At 34.0% G+C, this 22,311-nt stretch overlaps 1 protein-coding gene, 1 non-coding gene and 1 pseudogene across 14 annotated transcripts in view; all 3 read left to right on the forward strand.

Annotated features, from left to right (window-relative positions):
* The window catches only part of MBD5 (methyl-CpG binding domain protein 5), a 437,517-nt gene that overhangs the window by 237,855 nt on the left and 177,351 nt on the right, over positions 1-22,311 (forward strand). The window lies entirely within an intron of this gene.
* Positions 959-21,466, forward strand: LOC140850315 (ski-like protein pseudogene; annotated as a pseudogene).
* On the forward strand, positions 11,909-12,012 carry LOC118972854 (U6 spliceosomal RNA). Its single transcript, XR_005061989.2, has one exon. It is a non-coding gene; the product is annotated as a U6 spliceosomal RNA (small nuclear RNA).

Consider the following 22,311-nt stretch of genomic DNA (forward strand, 5'->3'; position numbering starts at 1 on the left):
TTTCCAGTGTACATATTCAATGTACTTAACCACCATCATAGTCAATTTTCAGAACCTCTGTCACCCACAAAAACTTCCTTCTGCCTGGTTGTAGTCCACCCCTTTCCTGAACTCCTGTCCCTGGCTATCAGTGATTTGTTTTCTGTCTTCCTTTTTGCCTTTTCCAGAATGTCATGTAACTATAATCATGTTATGTGTAGCCTTTTGATTTTGTCTTCTTTCACTTAACATAATTCATTCGAAGTTTGTCTGTATTGTTACATGAATCAGTAGTTCCTTATGATCAGAAGTCTGGTCTATGTAATTCGGATTCTGTTAAAGGACACAGTGAGGTTTATTTTAAGGTTTAGAAGGTCATCATTTTTCATGAATGATGTTATGTACTCTTGAAAGGAATTCTAATTTTTGGATGTAAGATTCTTTATATTTTCCATGAGACTATATAGATGTTAGAAGTTTAATTGTGTTAGGTCTTCTACATTCTTCTATTTTTGGCCAATACTTAGAATATCTTTTTATTTTTTCTTTATTTACATATCACTGACCCATTTAGTTTCAAGTGTGTCTCATCTGAGCATCATAAAGATGAATTTATTTTTCTAAAAATTTTGTTAATTTTTCTCTTCTGTTCCCTTTATGCCATCCTGTTGAACTGATATTTCTTCTCCCTTTTTTTACCCCTTTGCTGGTAGAATTTCATTCTCATACATTACCTATAGTACTTTCTCACAAAGTTTAAAATAATTTAGTGTATCCTCTCCCTAAAAAATTTTGCAGAATTCATCTGCCACTTTTTGTAGTAATATTTTCTCTAGAATTGTAATTCCACCTTTGTGTTTTGTTGGAGTTTTTTTTAAGGGACATTAGTTTGATTTCTGTGCTCACAATTATCTCAAGTTCCATGCCTCTGCTTAATGTTCAGTATTCTTCTTGTTATAAAGTAGTTATTTCAATAAACATGTCTAAAAGGTAAACTAGTTTTTATAGGCCTAAAAGTATCTTAATTTTAGCTTTACTGCTTAATGATACTTTGGCTAGTTTTAAGTGTTTAGGTTGCAGTTATTTTCCCCTCCATACTTTGAAGATACTACTCTAATATCTTCCAGCATCTTTTGATACAGAGAGTAAATGTTCTATTTAAGTGTTACTTTACAGATCTTTTTTTCTCTCTCATGATATTAAGAGTTCCTTATGAACCTTGATTCTTGCACTTGCTCTATAGAGGGTTGAGGTATGGATTTATTTTCATGTATCTTTCTGTAGATTTAGTGATGATGATGCTTTCAGTCTTAGATATCATATTGATCTTTACTACTGGGAAATATCTCAGAGATTACATGTTCAAATGCTGCATTATCTGCAATGATTTCTATATTCTATTTCTGGAATTTCCATTTTTGTATATGTTAAAGCATCTATTCTCTATGACTATTAATTGCTGTTTCTCAATTTTCATCTTTTTGTCTCTCTGTATCATTCTTTGTTAATTCCTGAATCTTGTTTTCCAGTTTACTGTCTTTTCTGTTATATCCAATCTAGAATTTCTAGTCTTTTAGCACTTTTCTTTTTCAACTAACACAGTTTCATTTCCAAGAATTCGTGAGCATTTTTTCACATCCTTCTGTTCTTTTCTCTTCTTTTGATTTGTTTAATAGTTTCTTGTTCTTTTTTATAGATGTTAGTTCTTTATTTCTTTGTGTATCTTATTTTTATGATATTGCTGATTGCTCCATGTATGTATTTATTCTTGCATATTTCTTTTTTAACTTTACACACTCTACTAATTGTTGAGGTTGTTGTCTGTCTTTCTTGGCTTTAATTTTCCATATGTGCTTTGGAAATTAGTTTGCAGGCATATCTTGAAGACAAACTTTTTTCTCTATATTTTTTCCTGCTTATCTTAATCGCTGAGTTAGGAATGGTGTGGCCCACATTTTAGGAGGTAGGCTTTTTCTGTATCCTCTGGCCTCCTAGATATGTACAGCCATTAGCTCTAAGCACTTTTTTCTGCCTCTTTTCAGTTTGGGGAAATCACTCTCCAGTGCACATTTTATGCAGTGAAACTGGCTCAAGTCTTCTGTCACATGGCTCTTTGTATTCCTCACTGCCATGAGGTATAAACCCCAGTGCTCTAAGTGCTACCAGACTTGGAACCTAGCAAGTCTGTGCTATCAGCCTTGTTTACTAATTTGTGTTCTGTTTCCTGGGTATTTTTATATTTAATACAACTGTATCTTTCATTTTTTCTTCTCTGTACTTTATCCAATTATGCATCAATCATACTATTTGAAATAGATAAGTCTTCTAAAATGTGTGCTCCTAATGCCATCTTGACCAGAAGTCCTGTCAATATAGTTTTCACATAAGAATTAGGCAACTAGGATATGAAACTTTGTCAAACCCATTGTCTTTGATGTATATAAGATTCATTCTGTTCCTTGTTTAATGCACCTATCTGGTGCTTCAAAACAAGAAAATAAACACCAATTCATATTACAAGGTGTGACTTCTAAACAAATTGAATGGTTCCAATTGTGGCATTGTTATTTACTTCCTGTGTAACTACCTTTTGAGGACTCTTGTTTCCTCATCTGTATTTATGAGTTTATATCTACCTCACAGATATCTTTAAAGGATTAAGAATGGTAATGTGTAAAACAGTAGCATAATATGTGACTCAAAATAAGCCCATGGTGAATGTTACCTATTATTTGAACAGTGAAGTTGTATGATACGCATATTTAGTTTTATGAATTCACATATAGTCATTCTCTTTTAGAAAATACATGTAGCATAAAATTGTATCTTAGGTATATACCCTAATATATGTGATATATTAATTTGTACTTTGAAATTAATTATTACTGGGATTGTTAAACCCCCATACTTTATTTCTCACTTAAATGATCTTGAAAGGTAATTATAACTATTTTTCCTTGCAGAGCACTTTGAAGACTTAACCATCCATTAGACATAGCTGTCATTAGTTACCTCTACACTGGATATATGTGTATTTATGAAAGGCATTGATAGTTATACATAACTGTTCAATAATAGAAAATTATTTGATCTCAGAATCAGAAAATCTGAGTTCAAGTCTGGCCTCTGTCAATCTCTGGATGTGGGATCTTATCCAACCACCTCACCTCTCTGAACTTGTTTCTTGATTTATGAAACAGAGATAATAATACCCACATACCAGAATGTCTGTAAAGAGTAAATGAAATAAGATGTGAAAATGCAATCTATAAACTGTAAATCACTCTAGAAATATAGCTGTGATTGCTTGTCTTCATCTACAGCAACTTTACAGATCTCATATGGAAAGCAGGTAACTCTGAGCCTGGAAAATTTGTTTCATTCGAAATGTATCCTGTACTTTTTGCAAGAAGGAAAAACTCCCAGTGAGGATCCTATGAAGACTGATTTTTAGGGATGGCAGTGAAGTAGATATACACTATCTAGTATTTATATTTGACAGTTTAACTGTTGAGACCAAGGTTTTAGAATCCTTTGCTTTTTCAACACAGCATACAATATATAATTCTTAGCAATTTGAAGCAGAAATAAAGTAATTCTAATTTTAGTTCTGAAGTCTGTAAGCATGCATTTCATTCCATATTTAGATAAAATTATTACATACTTTCAGTGGACTATGCTGAACAAATTTAAAAACTACTTGTTAATCCTTACTTGATGGCTCTGTTTTAAGTCACAAAAAATATGTTCCTTACCTAAATCCCTAATACAGTTTTTCACTTCCTTCTCCAGACTCAGATAGAGCAAAAACTACTCTTAGTGGAACATGCTTTGTTCTTGCTAAAGTAGGACAAAGGTTAAAGTAAAATTGCTGCTCCAGGGAGCTGAGTAAAAAAGCTTAGCACATAAACTTATAGCTCCATTCAGCTGCCTTTTAGCACCTTTCTTTTCTAACTATCTTAACTTTCCATATACAGCTCAAAATCAAAACACTATTAAAAAGTATTTACTAAGAATCTTATTTTCACCCCTGTCCTCATCTGCCACTACCACCCCCTTCTGATCAAAACTTTTACGTGTCTCTTGTGTATCCTTCTGGTGTTTGTTTATATGTACAAACAACAACATAGAAGTATGTTTTTACCATTCTTAAGCACATGATAGCATTCTATATGTATTTCTTGCATTTTTCTTTTTTTTACTCAACAGTTGATCTTAGAGTTTTGTTTTCTTTCTGTTTTTTAATATTGGTACATAGCAAGCTTCCTCATACCTGTATAGAGCCACATGGTATTCCATAGGAAGTATGTGCCATAGCTATGTATTCAGCCCCTCCTGAAAAATAATTGAATTGTTTTCAATCTTTTGCTGATATAAATATTGGTACAATGAAAAAATTTTAATATTTTTTTGTAGTATATCTGTAGGTTAGATTTCCAAAGTAGGATTACTGGGTCAAAGAGTAAATGTTTTAAAATGTTTTCTTTGTTGTTTTAACCACAAAAAAAGAAATTACAGACTGGTCATCCAGAATGGAGCCTGTTGGTGGAATTGGGCAGACTGGACTGGATTTGGTTGCGGCTTCGTCATTCCATTGCCATGTAGCTTTAGGCCAGTCACTTCCCCTCTCATGGAGCCTTGGTGTATTGTTCTGTAAAAATCATAATCTAGTCTCTATCTCAATTGGATAATTATAAAATGAGATGAGATAATTGATGGGAACTGTCAACATTGCCCAACTTTAAGTTGCTATGATTATTAATTTGAAAATGGCCATAACCATGATTCTCACATACTAGGCTCACTTGCTTTTCTAAAAATTATCATACAGTCAAACTGACTTTTTCTTTCTTTTAATTTAATGTTCTGTAAATTTTAATACATACATAAATTCGTGTAACTACTACCATAAGCAGTATACAAAATAGTAAATGCATTTTTAATTTTAAAAAATTTGGCTGGTGGTTCTCATAAAGATTGCACACCCACACTGGACCAACCCCTACTAAAAATTTCTGAATGACTTTTTCTCACAGCCTTGGCAAAAGATGGAATTGAATGTTGTGATTATTTGTTTTTTTGTATTTGGCATTTCCTGTGCAGAGACATGAGCAGTGGACTCGGGCTGCAGCAACTGTCTGGTCCTCCTTCTCTTGATTAAAGTTGCTTAAGCCTAAATTCTGAAACTTGAAAAGAAAAATAACAGAGGCCTCGTATTTTAATCACATTTTAAAGCAGCATCTTTTCCTTTCTCCTCCAACAGACAGTTCAGTTTACAGCACTGTCATTCTGAATAACTAAAGGATAACTGAAGGAAAGCAGAAAAAAGTAGTCTACATTTCAGTTGTGTGTCTTTGGGATGGTTACTGTTCTTCACTAAACATTCACAAGTTTGGATGCACATATAACTTCTTTTTTCTCTTCTGCCTCCTACACAATGTTAAAACATTTGGAAATGAAAGCATGATTAAGAATATCTTACAGTTTTGATTTCTATTTGTAAACTTTGTAAAAGAAAGAATCATTTTAATAAGATTGACATGAAAAAATTGGACTAAAGTGTTCAAAACATTACCTTTCTTTACTATAAATGTAAATCAGCCATACATAACCAAATAGCCTCCCTTATGCTAGATTTGCAAACGTATGGCCTATAGGCCACATTCAGCCAGCAAGCCTGTATCATTTGTGTTACAGAATCTTTAAGAATTGGGAAATCTTATATTAAAATACAAATCTCTGACTTTGCTCGAATTATCAGAATATCTGGTCACAATTGCCTGTTACTCCATAACAACTGTTGATTGCAACATGTACTCTAATTCATTACATTTTTATACCTGGTCACCTCACTTATTTTATCCTACTTATTCTTCAGAATATTACATAATTTAGTTAAAGTTTTAGTAAGTATAAACATCAACAAACACTTGCTTTTATTGCCAATACTTTCAGGTTTCCATATAGTATTTAGCAATAGTATTTCAGTAAAAAATAATTGTACCGTTACTATGATTAAAGTATGTGTTCTTACACACATGAAATCTGACATTTGATTTAATAGTTGGACTACTGCACATACAGATCTTTTCTCCTTTAAATAAATGAACATATTTTCATACCATCTTGGAAAACTATCATTGATTTTTATCATTTTCCAGCTGATTTTTGTGATTCACATGATAGATTGATTATCCTATATCCATGTCATTTGACTTTTAATATGTATTTTAGAAAAAACTTTAGTTGCTAAGAAATGCTATGGCAAGGTTAATCACTTTTATGATCGTATTTCTTCTGCATTTCGATCCGAGAGCTGATGAGCTGACTTTATCATATAGTTTCTCTTTGATTTTAATCTTCCAGACTTTGCAGAACTCTGTTTATTTAGGTGAACTTTAATCACTTCTTCACCCAACACCCTATACTCTCTCCATTTAAATCTTTCTTGGTATAAAGATTGAAGATGACAGACATTGCTTTCTTTTTTAACACTGTGCCAGAACTATGGAATGCTTTATTAATTAATTAAATGTGAAATATCAGCACATTTAATTAAGATTCACAATCTGTGTTAAAAAGGAGTTCACTTAGTCTGGTTTTACTAACCTTTAAGAATCAAAATTCTTTCTATGACTTGTCCTGTAGTATTATTGTTATTAGCTGTGAATAATTAATACCAGGACAAGGAAAATAAATGAAATAGGAACTAAAGATTTATGGTAAAAGTGGCGACATGGCAGTGGAAAGGGAAGGTTTAGTAGGACTTAATTATGAAATATACTCAGTCAAAGGCTACTTAATCAGTCTATGATTTTTTTATTAACTAATTTTTATTAAGGTATTATTGATATGCACTATTATGACAGTTTCACATGAAAAAACCATGTGATTACTACATTCACCCATATTATCGTGTCCCCCTCCTACCCCATTGCAGTCACTACCTGTGAGTATAGTAAGATGCCACAGTCACTATTTGCCTTTTCTGTGGACACTGTCTTCCCCATGATCTCCCCCACACCATGTGTACCAATGATAGTACCCATCAATCCCCTTCTCCCTCCCTCCCCACCCACCCTGTCCCACACCTCCCCTTTGGTAACCACTAGTCCCTTCTTAGAGTCTGTAAGTCTGCTGCTGTTTTATTCCTTCAGTTTTACTTTATTGTTATACTACACAAATGAAGGAAATCATTTGGTACTTGTCTTTCTCCACCTGGCTTATTTCACTGAGTGTAATATTCTCTAGCTCCATCCATGTTGTTGCAAATTGTAGGATTTGTTTCTTTCTTATGGCTGAATAGTATTCCATTGTGTATATGTACCCCTCTTCTTTATCTATTCATCTACTGATGGGCACTTAGGTTGCTTCCATATCTTGGCTATTGTAAATAGTGCTGCAATAAACATAGGGGAGTATATATCTTTCTGAATCTGAGAAATTATATGCTTTGGGTAAATTCCTAGAAGTGGAATTTCCGGGTCAAAAGATATTTCTATTTTTAGTTCTTTGACCAACCTCCATATTGCTTTCCACAATGGTTGAACTAGTTTACATTCCCACGAGCAATGTATGAGGTTACCCCTTTCTCCTCATCCTCACCAGCATTTGTTGTTCTTGTCTTTTTGATGCTGGCGATTGTTACTGGTATGAGTTGATATGTCATTGTGGTTTTTATTTGCATTTCCCTGATAATTAGTGATGTGGAGCATCTTTTCATGTGCCTGTTAGCCATCTGAATTTTTTCTTTGGAGAATTGTCTGTTCATATCCTCCATCCATTTTTTAATAGGATTATTTGCTTTTTGGTTGTTGAGGTGTGTGAGTTCTTTATATATTTTGGGTGTTAACCCTTGTTGGATATGTCATTTACAAATCTATTCTCCCACCTGTAGAATGCCTTTTTGTTCTGTTGATGGTGTCCTTTGCTGTATAGAAGATTTTTAGTTTGCTGTACTCCCAAGTGTCATTTTTCTTTTATTTCCCTTGCTCGAGGAGATGCGTTCAGAAAAAAGTTGCTCATGTTTATGTTCAGGAGATTTTTGCCTATGTTTTCTTCTAAGAGTTTTATGGTTTCATCACTTACATTCAGATCTTTGATCCATTTCAAGTTTACTTTTCTGCATGGGGTTAAACAATAATTCAGTTTCATTATCTTGCATGTACCTGTCCAATTTTGACAACACCAGTGTTGAAGAGGCTGTCATTTCCCCATTGTATGTCCATAGCTCCTTTATCATATATTAATTGACCATACATGGTTGGGTTTATATCTGGGCTCTCTAGTCTGTTCCATTAGTCTATTGTTCTGTTCTTGTACCAGTACCAAATTGTCGTGGTTACTGTGGCTTTGTATTAGAGCTTGATGTCAGGGAGCATAATCCCCCCAGCTTTATTCTTCCTTCTCAGGATTGCTTTGGCTATTCAGGGTCTTTTGTGGTTCCATATGAATTTTAGAACTGTTTGCTCTAGTTCGTTGAAGAATGCTATTGGTATTTTGATAGGAATTGCATTGAATCTGGAGATTGCTTTAGGCCATTTTGACAATATTAATTCTTCCTATCCGTGAGCACGCGATGTGCTTCCATTTATTGGTATCTTCTCTAATTTATCTCATGAGTGTCTTGTAGTTTTCAGAGTATGGTTAGGTTTATTCCTAGGTATTCTATTATTTTTGATGCAATTGTGAATGGAATTGTTTTCCTGATTTCTCTTTCTGCTAGTTCATCATTAGTGTATAGGAATACAACAGATTTCTGTGTACTGATTTTGTATTTTGCAACTTTGCTGAATTCAGATATTAGATCTAGTAGTTTTGGGTGGATTCTTTAGGGTGTTCTAAGTGCATGACATCTGCAGACAGTAATGGTTTAACTTCTTCCTTACCAATCTGAATGCCTTTTATTTCTTTGTGTTGTCTGAGTGCTGTGGCAAGGACCTCCACAACTATGTTAAATAAAAGTAGAGAGAGTGGGCATCCTTGTCTTGTTCCCAATCTTAAAGGAAAGGCTTTCAACTTCTCTCTGTTAAGTATGATGTTGGCTGTGGGTTTGTCATATATGGCCTTTATTATGTTGAGGTACTTGCCATCTATACCCATTTTGTTCATAGTTTTTATCATGAAAGGTTGTTGAATTTTCTCGAATGCTTTTTCGGCATCTATGGAGATGATTGTGTGGTTTCTTGTCCTTTTTGTTGATGTAGTGGATGATGTTGATGGATTTTTCTAATATTGTACCATCCTTGCATCCCTGAAAATAATCTTACTTGATCATCCTGAGGGATCTTTTTGATGTATTTTTGAATTCGGTTTGCTAATATTTTGTTGAGTATTTTTGCATCTATGTTCATCAGGGATATAGGTCTGTAATTTTCTTTTCTTGTGGTGTCTTTGCCTGGTTTTGGTATTAGGGTGATTCTGGCCTTATAGAATGAGTTTGGAGGTATTCCCTCCTTTTCCACTTTTTGGAAAACTTTAAGTAGAATTGGTATTAGGTCTTCACTAAGTTTTTTATAATATTCAGCAGTGAAACTATCTGGTTTTGTTCTTAGGTAGTTTTTTGATTGCCATTTCAATTTCATTGCTGGTAATTGGCCTGTTCAGATTTTCTGTTTCTTTCTGGGTCAGCCTCGGAAGGTTGTATTTTTCTAGAAGGCTGTCCATTTCTTCTAGGTTATCCAGTTTGTTAGCATATAATTTTTTACAGTATTCTCTCATAATTCTTTGTATTTCTGTGGTGTCTATAGTGATTTTTCTTTTCTCATTTCTGATTCTGTTTATGTGTGTAGACTCTCTTTTTTTCTTGATAAGTCTGGCTAAGGGTTTATCTATTTTGTTTATTTTTTTGAAGAACCAACTCCTGCTTTCATTGATTCTTTCTATTGTTTTCTTCTTCTTGATTTTATTTATTTATGCTCTAATCTTTATTATGTGTCTCCTGCTACTGACTGTGGACCTCATTTGTTCTTCTTTTTCTAATTTCATTAATTGTGAGTTTAGAGTGTTCATATGAGATTGTTCTTTCCTGAGGTAAGCCTGCATAGCAATATACTTCCCTCTTAGCATGGCTTTCACTGCATCCCACAGATTTTTGAGGTGTTGAATTATTGTTGTCATTTGTCTCCATATATTGCTTGATCTCTGTTTTTATTTGGTCATTGATCCATTGGTTATTTAAAAGCATGTTGTTAAGCTTCCATGTGTTTGTGGATTTTTCATTTTCTTTGCATAATTTATTTCTAGTTTATTACCTTTGTGGTTGGAGAAGCTGTATGGTACAATTTCAATCCTTCTGAATTTACTGAGTCTCTTTTTGTGGCCTATTCTTGAAAATTTCTTGATCTATTCTTGAAAATTTTCCATGTACACTTACACTTGAGAAGAATGTGTATCTGCTGCTTTTGGTTGTAGAGTTCTGTAGATGTCTGTTAGGTGCATCTGTTCTAATGTGTTGTTCAATGCCTCTGTCTCCTTACGTATTTTCTGTCTGGTTTATCTGTCCTTTGGTGTGAGTGCAGTGTTGAAGTTTACTAGAATGAATGCATTGCATTCTATTGCCCCTTGTAATTTTGTTAGTATTGGTTTCCCATATGTAGTTGCTCCTTTGTTTGGTGCATAGATATTTATAATGGTTATTTCCTCTTGCTGGACTGACCCCTTTATCATCATGTAATGTCCTTCTTTGTCTCTTGTGACTTTCTTTGTTTTAAAGTCTATTTTGTCTGATACAAGTACTGCAACTCCTGCTTTTCTCTCCCTATTAGTTGCATGAAATATCTTTTTCCATCCCTTGACTTTTAGTCTGTGTATGTCTTTGGGTTTGAAGTGAGTTTCTTGTAGGCAGCGTGTAGTTGGGTCTTGTTTTTTTATCCATTCAGTGACTGTGTCTTTTGATTGGTGCATTAAGACCATTTACATTTATGGTGATCATCGATAGGTATGTACTTATTGCCATTGCAGGCTTTAGATTCGTGGTTACCAAAGGTTCAAGGGTAACTTCCTTACTGTCTGAGAGTCTAACTTAACTCACTTAGTATGCCATTACAAACACCCTCTAAAGGTTCTTTTGTTGGTTGTTCTCCTTTTTCTTCCTCCTCCATTCCTTATATATTAGGTCTCATATTATGCACTCCTTGTCTATCCCTTGACTGACTTTGGGGAATAGTTGATTTAATTTTGCATTTGCTTTGTAATTAACTGTTTTACTTTCTTTACTGTGGTTTTATTACCTCTGGTGACAGCTATTTAACTTTAGGAACACTTCCATCTATAGCAATCCCTCCAAAATACACTGTAGAGACAGTTTATGGGAGGTAAATTCTCTCAGCTTTTGCTTATCTGGAAATTATTAAATTCCTCCTTCAAATTTAAATGATAATCTTACCGGATGGAATATTCTTGGTTCAAGGCCCTTTTGTTTCATTGCCTTAAATATATCATGCCACTCCCTTCTGGCCTGTTAGGTTTCTGCTGAGTAGTCTGATGATAGCCTGATGGGTTTTCCTTTATATGAGTTTTTTTTTTCTCTCTCTCTCTGGCTGCTTTTAAAAGGCTGTCCTTATCCTTGTTCTCTGCCATTTCAATTATTATATGTCTTGGTGTTGTCTTCCTTGAGTCCCTTGTGTTGGGAGATCTGTGCACATCCATGTCCTAAGAGACTATCTCCTTCCCCAGATTGGGGAAGTTCTCAGTAATTTATTCTTCAGAGACACTTTCTATCTCTTTTTCTCTCTCTTCTTTTTCTGGTATCCCTATAATACAAATATTGTTCCATTTGGATTGGTCACACAATTCTCTCAGTGTTCTTTCATTCCTAGAGATCCTTTTTTCTCTCTGTGCCTCAGCTTCTTTGTATTCCTCTTCTCTAATTTCTATTTCATTTATTGTCTCCTCCACCATATCTAATCTGCTTTCAAAACCCTCCCTTGTGCTTGCTTCAGCAGCACATATACTAAAATTGGAACAATACAGAGATTAGCATGGCCCCTACACAAGGATGATATGCTAATTTGTGAAGCGTTTCATATTTTTATGTGTCCTTTACTTCTGCTGTATCCCAGTCTAAGGAGGTCACAAATACAGAGGCAAGTAGGATCATACCAAGACAGTCAGAGAAGCCTCACAGTACTGGGGAACATCAAAAACTAGTGTCTTATCCATATGTCTCACTGCATGAACAGGATTTAAAAACAAGTGGAGAATTGTGTAGCAATTTTGATCCATAAATCTCAAATAATTCTACAAGTAAAAAGAAACCTGAGTGTACCACTTTCAACTTAGTCAGAGACACATGCAAGGCATTGACTGGCCATGATGCTGCAGCCTCATCTCTACTTCTTGTCAAAGATGTCATTTGTGAGGATGGTAAGGGAAAAATCAGGGAAGAAGCAATGAGAACTTATGTAAAACAACAGTAAAAGCTGGGCTCAATTTTGCAGAAGCAACAACCTCACATGGAAGTTGAAATGTTGAGTAGTTCAAAAGCTGTGAAGGAACTCACTGAAGAACAGCAGAATTTACAGAAAGAGCTTGAATCTTTGCAGAATGAACATGCACAAAGAATGGAAGAATTTTATGTTGAATAGAAAAACTTAGAGAAAAAGCTAGAGCAGGTAATGAAGCAAAAGTGTACCTGTAACTCAAATTTTGAAAAAAAAACAAAGAGGGTGAATATGCAGCACAGTTGGCAGAACTGAAACAGAGATCAGACCATGCCAAGGCTGATAGGTACTCCAAGATGAACTCAGACAGGAACGGGGGGCAAGACAGAAGTTAGGTATATTGATAAAAGATTTAAAGCTGCAAATTTTGAAATTATCGAAGACTGCTGATGAATGGAAACCTTTAAAGAGATTAGTCTGTGTATTTCCAACAGGGTTTATTTTTGTTTGATTGTTTCCTTCAGTTATTGAATTCTGAACAACGTGTTTGCATGAAGATAACTAAGCATTCTATCCATTGTAGATCAGAGAAAGTAAAGAGATATATTAGTACATAAATTTTTACATTTTCCAAATGAATGAAAATGTATGTTTCTTTATACTTTTTCTCCAACCAGCTTAGTAACAATACTATATGGTTTCAAGTTTTAGATAATCTGCCTATATTTCTAATGCAAATTTAGCAGTTGAATACTTTTTTAAAGTTTCATTGTGTGATGAAAAATCATTATGGTCAAATTTGTTATCCATATTTCAGACTTAATTTTAGATACAGTGGTGGATTCATGTTTCATATATAAAAGCTATTCCAGAAGTTGAATCTCCAGTTTTTTCATTAACACAGTCTCCATTCTAAGTTGATACAGTAATATTGATACAGCTTACTCACTATTAAACACAAAACTTGCATTTATTTTGTTCCTTTGTGGTAAATTTCCACCAGTTCTCTTTTTAATATCTCTTAAGAGACATTTTTTCAAGAGAGAAATTTCATTTGAGATTATAGTACACCCCATGGGCATGCTGGGGAAGGATAATATGCTTTGTTACCAACTGCTGCTGAACAAAAGAAACAGCTGTGATTTGTTTTTTGATTTAAATGTGGTAATATGTAGAATTTTTTAACCCAGCAACTTGAGGGTATAAAATGTAATAATTTTTGAACTTTTGTTTATGTTAATAGTGATGTTAAAATGTTAATGTTCTTAAAAACTGATACCATTAATGTACATCAGTTTGTATACAATCCATAATTTTCCTGTACAATTTTTGTATGCAGTTATGGGTCTTACTGAAATTTATATAATGGGTTCATTTTCCTTTAAATTGTAAAATATTAAACACCTTGAAGGTTTAAAAAAAACCCTCCACTTTGTTCCTCAACAATTGGATCTCCATCCTAAATTCGTTCCTGAGTTCTTGAATATTTTTCTGTACCTCCAGGACCATATTTATGATTTTTATTTTGAAATGTCTTTCAGGAAGATTGATTAGCTCAGTCTCACTTGACCCTTTTTCTGGTGTTGAGATTTTGCTTTGTACCAGGTTCCTTTGACATTTCATATTTGTATGCAGCTCTCTCTTGTGCCTATAAGTTCTACTCTCTAGAGCTGCTTAGCCCCTGAAGTGATGTCGAGGGTCACAGGGGAGCTGTGCTGGTGCCAGAGGGGAGGAAAAAACTGTTTCCTCCTTCCCAGCTGCTATGCCCGTCTCCACTGTCAGAACCAGTGGGCCAAACACACAGGTGCACACCTCTATGCTTTGTGTTTGTAGCTGCTGTAGGCAGATCCTCCCTCTGGCTAGCCTGATGTCATGGCAGGGTTTGCCGGTTTGTGAGCCAAGTGGGGGCTAGCCACGAGGAAGGGCACAGCAGAGTGCATATCATGGTGTGGGGCCTTGGAGCTGCATAGCCAGCCAGGGGGAATGGAGCCTGAAGATCCTGAAAGTTCCCAACCTGCTGGGTAGAGTGCACCCAGACAATTTCGTCTACCTGACCTTTCTCCTGAGCAGTAAGCTCTGTGCAATCCTTTCCCCTTTAGTGGCCCTCTTGTTTTTAGGAAGTCTTCCAAACTGCCTGCACAGAGCAGCTGGATATAGATCCCTGTTTTCCATAAGCAGCTGGAATCTCAGTCTCTGCAGGTATTCCACCTGTCTTTGCTTTTCAACCCCGCTAGTCACCAGAGCACCATGCAATGTAGTTTTGTGCTCCCACAGCAGATCTCCAGGGCTAGGTGTTCAACAGCCCCAGGCCTCCACTCCCTCTCTGCTCCATTTCTCTTCCTCCCACCCATGAGGTGGGATGGGGGAAGGGCTTGGGTCCTACCAGGTCTCGGTTTTGGTATGTTACTCCATTCCGTGAGATCTGTTCTTTTCTCCAGGTATATGCTGTCTGGTGCAGCCTTCTTTCCTATTGCTCTTCCAGGATTAGCTGTATTAATTTTATTTTCATATTATATATGGTTATAGGAGGAGGTCTCTGTCTCACCTCTCACACCACCATCTTTAATCCCCTCTGTCAATCAGTTTATGATTTTAACTATGGAAACAAAATCAACAAAGAATGAATGACATTTTTATTTTTTATAATTTCTAACACAATTGATAATATAATATGATACCCTGCTTTTAATGTTTAACTTTCTAGGATGCTTTTAAAGAGATTCCTTTTTTTGTAAAAGTATTCAGAGGATTTTTTCAATTTTCCCAAATATCTCTCTAATCCTTTGATAATCAGATTATTCTCCCTTAGAGCACCCATTTGAGTCATGATCCATGCTAATTTTATCAGTTTCACTTTTTAACTAGTCTAGCTGGCTTTATGTATGACTTGAGTAGGGTTCAAATATCACTTTCATTAACCTCATTAAATCTTGCAGTTTTCCTCAGTATTTGAGTCAGTTTGCATCATATTCATTATTGCCCTAAAATGCATCCTAAAAAAACAGATACAACATCCAATGATTAAGGAAAGGCCAACAAAATTTTGTCATAGTGGGTAAGGAGAGACTCTTTAATGTTGAGCAAGGAGGAGTATTTGAATAGGGAATAATTATTGAGTGATGTATGCATTAGTATTTTATGCCATGAGAACTTTTGCTTGTGTGATGAATATTCACAAAAATGGAAACTCCCTGTTTTGTCTTTCTTCTGAATATGGAACTGTTTCGCTTTCTGGGAGGCTGATTCTGAAATTTTTCAGGTTGAATGTAAAATCTTCCCCATCTTACATAAATTCATCAAGTATGATATTTTTTAAAGCACCATCAAAATGTGTGTGTATGTGTGCATGTGTGTGTGTATAAAATATAGACCTTGAATAAAAGTGAATTGACCTCTTCCAAGTAATAAGATGGAAATTCACTCATAGCATTGACTAAACTGGGCTGCCAATGTTGATAGTGATATTTATTTAGCATAAATAATATTCTACCAAGAAAGATATTTTTCTATGTGATAGATATTAGACAAAGAATGTAGTACCAGTTGACTCACTGTTACATTACAGTAGATGTACAAGGAATCCTGACCAAGGAAAGAAAGCCCTGATAAAAGACTTATATGAACCACAGGTACAAATAACCACTCTCTGAACAGATGAATTTATTCTGTAATAGTATAGTCTATCACAAACTGATTCATTAGAAGTGAATTTCGAAGTAGACAAAGAAAAAGAAAAACCGTAATCTAGAAATGGGACCTATTAGTGACCATATTAGTGGTCAAATGTTATAAACACTAATTAAACATCAGAATATTTTAAATTCTTACATTTTATTATTCAAAGACTTGAATAATGTTAAGACAAAGCCTTTTCTTCTAAGTTTCCTATGTATATAGTAAGTTCTATAATTAGGAAATAAATCTCATCCTAACCTGAAGTTATTTCTCCCTACTGCTAGAAACTTTATATTCCACATTGCTTCTTTGAAAAATAATTTTGTACCAACCATTAAAACACTCTTCTACTATTTTCTGAAACTTATTTAAATATAATGTTACTGAACTACTTTTGTACTCTACCTCTCCAACCAAACTATAAGCTTCTTATAATCCATCATACTCTCCAGTTTCTACTACAGTGCCATGTAGTAGACATGACCAAAATATTTATTTGATTTGAGTGATACAAACCTATTCTTTTCTAGAATAAGAAAAATTAAACTTGACTCCTGTTTAATATATGGTACTGTACTCTCACAGAACTATGCAAAAGCTTTATGGCAAATATTAACCATTACCCCTATTACTACACTTATAATGACTACTTCCAATATGAATCTTTCAGATCCATGCTCTAGAGACTCTGAGAATGATAATGATCATGAAGGTGAGATGATACATTCCTGAAGGTGTGCAGAAACCTATTTTCTTACAAGTGGATTTAAATTGGTACACCTCTTGGAAAGCAATTAATATATATACGTGTATACCAGAAGCGAAAAGACATAATTATCCTTTGACCCAATTTCTAAAAAGCTTTCCTAAAGAAGTATAGAAAAAGCATTATGCCAAGGAAACTTTGTAACATTATTTATAAAAAATAAATTTGGAAAAAACCTAAGTGACAAACAATAGTGAGTGGTAATAAGCAAATTACCATGCAATAATATTATAATATTATACAAATGTTTATAAAGGATTTGTTGAAACATGGACTTCTTTGTTAAAATTATATAAAATTTAGGTACATTATTATGACTGTCTTACAAAATATTGCATATAGGGATACAATCTGGAAGATACGCAAAAATCAACAGTTAAACAGTGATTTGCTTGTGAGTGGTAGAATTATTTTCTTTCTTACATTCATTTGTATTATCTAATACTCCTATAAAAATCATGTATTATGTTTCTAAGTGTACTTATACTTGACACCAAAGTTCTTACAATATGATTGACCATATTCTCTATGCTATACTTTTCATCCATGTGGCTTATTTATTTTATAACTGAAAGTCGGTACTTTTTTACCCCTTTCACCCATTTCAGCCATTCCCCATCTCCCTTCCGGCAACCACCATTCTGTTCTCTATATTTATGAGTCTCTGTTTCGTTTTTTAGATTCACATATAAGTGAAATCACAAGGAATGTGTCTTTCTCTGTCTAATTTATTTCAATTAGCATAATACCCTTTAGGTCCATGTATATTGTCACAGATGGCAAGAGTTTGTTCTTTTTTATAGCTAATATTCCATAGTGTCTATATACCAAAACTTCTTTGTCCTTTATCTGTTGATGGACACTGTCTGCTACCAAATGTAGGCTATTACTGATAATGCCGCAATGAACATAAGAGTGCATATGTCTCTTTGAACTGGTGTTTTCCTTTACTTTGGAAGAATACCCAGAAGTGTAATTGCTAGCTACTATAGTAGTTCTATTTTTAAATTTTTAAGAACCTCCGTACTGCTTTCCATAGTGACTATACCAATTTACATTCCCACCAACACTGCATGAGGTTTCCCTTTTCTCCACATCCTTGCCAACACTTGCTATTTTTGTCTTTTTGGTAATAGCCAGTCTAACAGGTGTAAGGTGATATTTCACCATGATTTTGATTTGCATTTCCCTGATGATTAGTGATGGTGTGTATCTTTTCATGTGCTTGTGGGCCATATGTATTGTCTTCTTTGCAAAAATTTCTGTTTAAGTCCTCTGCCCATTTTTTAATCAGACCATTTGGTTTTTTTGATAGTAAGTTGTATAAGTTCCTTATATATTTTGGATATTAACCCCTTATCAGATGTGTATTGCTAATATATACTCCCATTTGATAGGTTGCATTTCATTTTATTGATGGTTTCCTTCACTGTGCAAAATCTTTTTGGTTTGATGTAGTTACATTTGTTCATTTTACCTTTTGTTGCTTTTTTCCTGAGGCAATTAGTACAAAAAGAAAATGTTAAGACCAGTGTCAGCAAACTCACTACGTATGTTTTCTTCTAGAAGTTCTATGGTTTCAGGCCTTACATTCAAATATTTAATCCATTTTTAATTTATTTTTGTATGGGTGTTTTTTTCTATTTTTATATATCTTCCAAATTCATTCTTTTGTATATAGCTGTACTCTTACCTCATTTGTCATAGATTAACTGATCATATATGTGTGGGTTTATTTCTGAGCTTTCTATTCTATTCCACTGATGTCTCTTTTTTGTGCCAATACTATACTGTCTTGATTACTTTAGCTTTGTACTATAGTTTGAAACCAGGGAACATGATACCCCCCCCCATCCTTTGTTCTTCTTTCTCAAGATTGCTTTGGATATTCAGGGTCTTTTGTGGTTCCATACAAACCTTAGGATTCTTTGTTTTAGTTCTATGAAAAATGCAATTGGTATTTTGTTGAGGATGGCATTGAATCTGTACATTGCTTTGCATAGTTTGGGCATTTTAACAGTAAAAATTCTTCCTGGCTGTAAGCATAGAATATCTTTCCATGTATTTGTTTTATTTATCTTATTTATTCAGTTTCTTTCATCAGTGTCTTATAGTTTTCATTGTATAAGTCTTTCACCTCCTTGGTGTAATTTATTCCTTGGCATTTTTTCTTTTTGATGCAGTTTTAAAGGGGATTATCTTCTTGATTTCTCTTTATGATAGCCTATTATTAGTATATAGAAATGCAGCCAGTTTATATTAATATTGTATCCTGCAACTTCACTGAATTCGTTTATTAGTTCTAGTAGATTTTTGGTGTAGACCTCAGGGTTTAAGATGTGTTTAACATCCTGTGCAAATAATGACAATTTTACCTCTTCCTTCCCAGTTTAAATGCCATTTATTTATTTTTCTTGTGTGATTGCTGTGGTTGTGGCATACAGTATGTGTTGAATAAAAGTAGGAGGTTGGCATCTTTGTGTTTTCATGATTTGGGGAAAAGCTTTCAGATTTTCACCACAGAGTATTATAATTAGCTATGTATTTGTCATATATGGACTTTACTGTGTTTAAGTGTGTTCCCACTATACCCACTTTCTTGAGAGTTTTTATCAATGAATAGACCCTGAACTTTGTCAAATGCTTTTTCTGCATCTACTGAAATGGTCATATGATTTTCACCCTTCATTCTTAAATGTTGTATGTCACATTGATTGATCTGAGGATGTTGAACCATCCTTGAATCCCTGGAATAAGTCCCACTTATTGTAATATGTGATTCAGTATATTGTTGAATTTGGTTTGTTAATATTTTATCAAAAATTTTTATATCTATGTTTAGCAGGAATATTGGCTTGTAATTTTCTTTTTTCATTTCTTTGTCTAGTTGGTGGCAGGGTAATGCTGGCCTTATAAAGGGGTTTGGAGTAATACATTTTTCTTCAATTTTGGGGAATAATTTTGGAAGGACAGATACTAACATTTCTTTACATGTTTGACAGAATTCACCTCTGAAGTCATCTAGTCCTGGACTTTTGTTTCTTGTGATTTTTTAAATTACTGATTCAACTTAATTGTTCATAATTGACCTACTCTGATTTTCTATTTCTTTGTGCTTCAGTCTTTGAAGGTTGTGCAAGGAATTGAGGGATTTCTTCTAGGTTTTCCAATAGGTTGTTGTACAATCATACATAGTAGTCTCTTAGGATCCATTGTATTCCTGTGGTGTCATTTATAACCTCCATTTCATTTCTGATTTATTATTTTTCTTGATGCATCTGGCTGGAAGTTCATTGATTTTTATCTTCCCAAAGCCAATTTTTAGTTTCATTTATCTTTTTTTAAATCTTCGTTTCTACTCTGATTGTTATATTTCTTTCTTTCTACTAACTTTGGGCTGTTCATTCATCTTATTCTAGTTTTTAACCATTTTTAGAAACTTCAAACTATAAAAGGAGAACTAGCACTACTTTAAAGTACTGAGGACCTGATCAAATTCACAAGCTGCCATGATTCTTCTTCCAGATGAAGGAAGCCTCAGTACAAGTCATCAGTCTGCTTTTTGTGCCCCAAAAGGTCTTGTCTGGGCTTATCACATACCAAGCCGAATACTTCTCCATTTCAGTGTGGCAACCCCAGCTCCTGCCCTTACTGTATTTGCTCTTCATTTCCTTCTAATGAGACCAGGCAGAAGTCCCTTTGTAGTTTTGACTTGATTTTGTGTGATGAGTCCTACCTCAGTATTTTTTTAATGAACGTACTAGTGAACCACCAAAGTAAAGCTTTACTTCTACTTGAGGTGGACTACCTCTTGATTTTTCTCATTTGTTTAATGTCCACTGACATAGGCAGTTTAAACCCCTCTGACAAAATAACTCCATTTTCTGAAACCCAACTCATGTCATAGTGTCATAGTTCTAGCTTAGGCATTGTTCTTTATACTGTGCACATATTAGTATAGTTGGGCCATTAACTTTTAAAAATATACATAATAGCTTATTGACATATAATTCATATATCATACAACCCACCTATTTGAAGCATTTAATTCAGTGTAATTTAGTGTATCACAATGTTATACAGCCATCATCACAACCAGTTTAGAACAATTCCTCATACCAAAGAGAAACCTGTACCCATTAGCAATAACTCCTCCTTTCCCCCAAAGTTGTGTCCTCCCTCTTCTATAACCTACCTTAAGCAGCCAACAGTCTACTTTTTTACCTCTAAAGATTTTCCTATTCTGAATATTTACTATATTATGGTCTTTTTACAATATGTGGTCTTTTGTGACCAGTTTCTTTTATTTAACCCAGTATTTTTAATGTGCATCCATTTTGTATCATTTGTCAGTATTTCATTTCCTTTACTAATGAATAAATTCCACTTACAGATACATCAATTTTTATTTATCTATTCATCAGTTGATGATCATTTAAATTATTTCTACTTTTCCCTATTATAAATAATACAGCTATGAGCATTTATGTAAATTTTTTTGTGTGAACATGTTTTCACTACCCTTTGGTATATAAGTAGGCATGGAATTACTGAGTCATATTGTATGACTATTTTTCAAAGTGACTATACCAGTGATTTTGATGAAAATCACATTTAATCTAAAGATTAATTTGGAGAATATTGCCTCTTAACAGCATTTTAAGGTTCATGCTCATCCATGAACATGACATGTCTTCTCATTTATTTGTCTTAATTTTTTTCAACAATCTTCTGCAATTTTTAGAGTGTAAGTTTACACTTTTGATTATTCCTAAATATTTTGTTCTCTTGATATAATTTTAAGTGGAATCATTTCTTAATTTCATCTCAGATTGTTCATTGCTTGTGTAGAGAAATACAAATCATTTTTTGTACTGATCTTATATCTTGCAACCTCTTCTGATCCTGTTTATTTATTTATCTTTTAGTTTCTTAGAGAAATCCTTTGGATTTTCTATATATACAAGATCATATCATTTGAAAAGAGAGATAGTTTTATTTATTTCCAGTCTAGATGCCTTTTAATGGCTTTTGTTGCCTAGTTTCACTGGGTAGGATCTATAGTACAATGTCCAATAGAAATGGTGAAGAGTAGATATCCTATGGCTTGTTCTTGATCTGGGAAGAAAGAACTCACTCTTACACTGCTAAGTATGTTATGAGATGTGGATTTTCTTAGATACCTTTTATTGGTTGAAGAATTTCCTTTCTAATTCTAATGTGTTGAGTATTTTTCTTGTCAAGATGTTAGATTTTGATAAGTACAGAACTGCTTATTCTGCACTCACTGAGAGAGTGCATGGATTTTGTTTTTAGTAACATGCTGCTCTATTAAATGAATCAATTTTTGAATGTTAAACTAACCTTACATTCCTGGAATAAATGCCACATAGTTATAGTGTATGATTCTTTTCATGTTATTGAATTTGGCTTTGCTACTTTTTAAGAATGTTTGTGACTATATTCATAAGAGATATTGGTCTATGTGTTAGTCTGTAATTTTCTTGT

Source organism: Manis javanica, chromosome 7, assembly GCF_040802235.1.
Source record: "Manis javanica isolate MJ-LG chromosome 7, MJ_LKY, whole genome shotgun sequence".
In the NCBI taxonomy this organism is placed as follows: domain Eukaryota; kingdom Metazoa; phylum Chordata; class Mammalia; order Pholidota; family Manidae; genus Manis; species Manis javanica.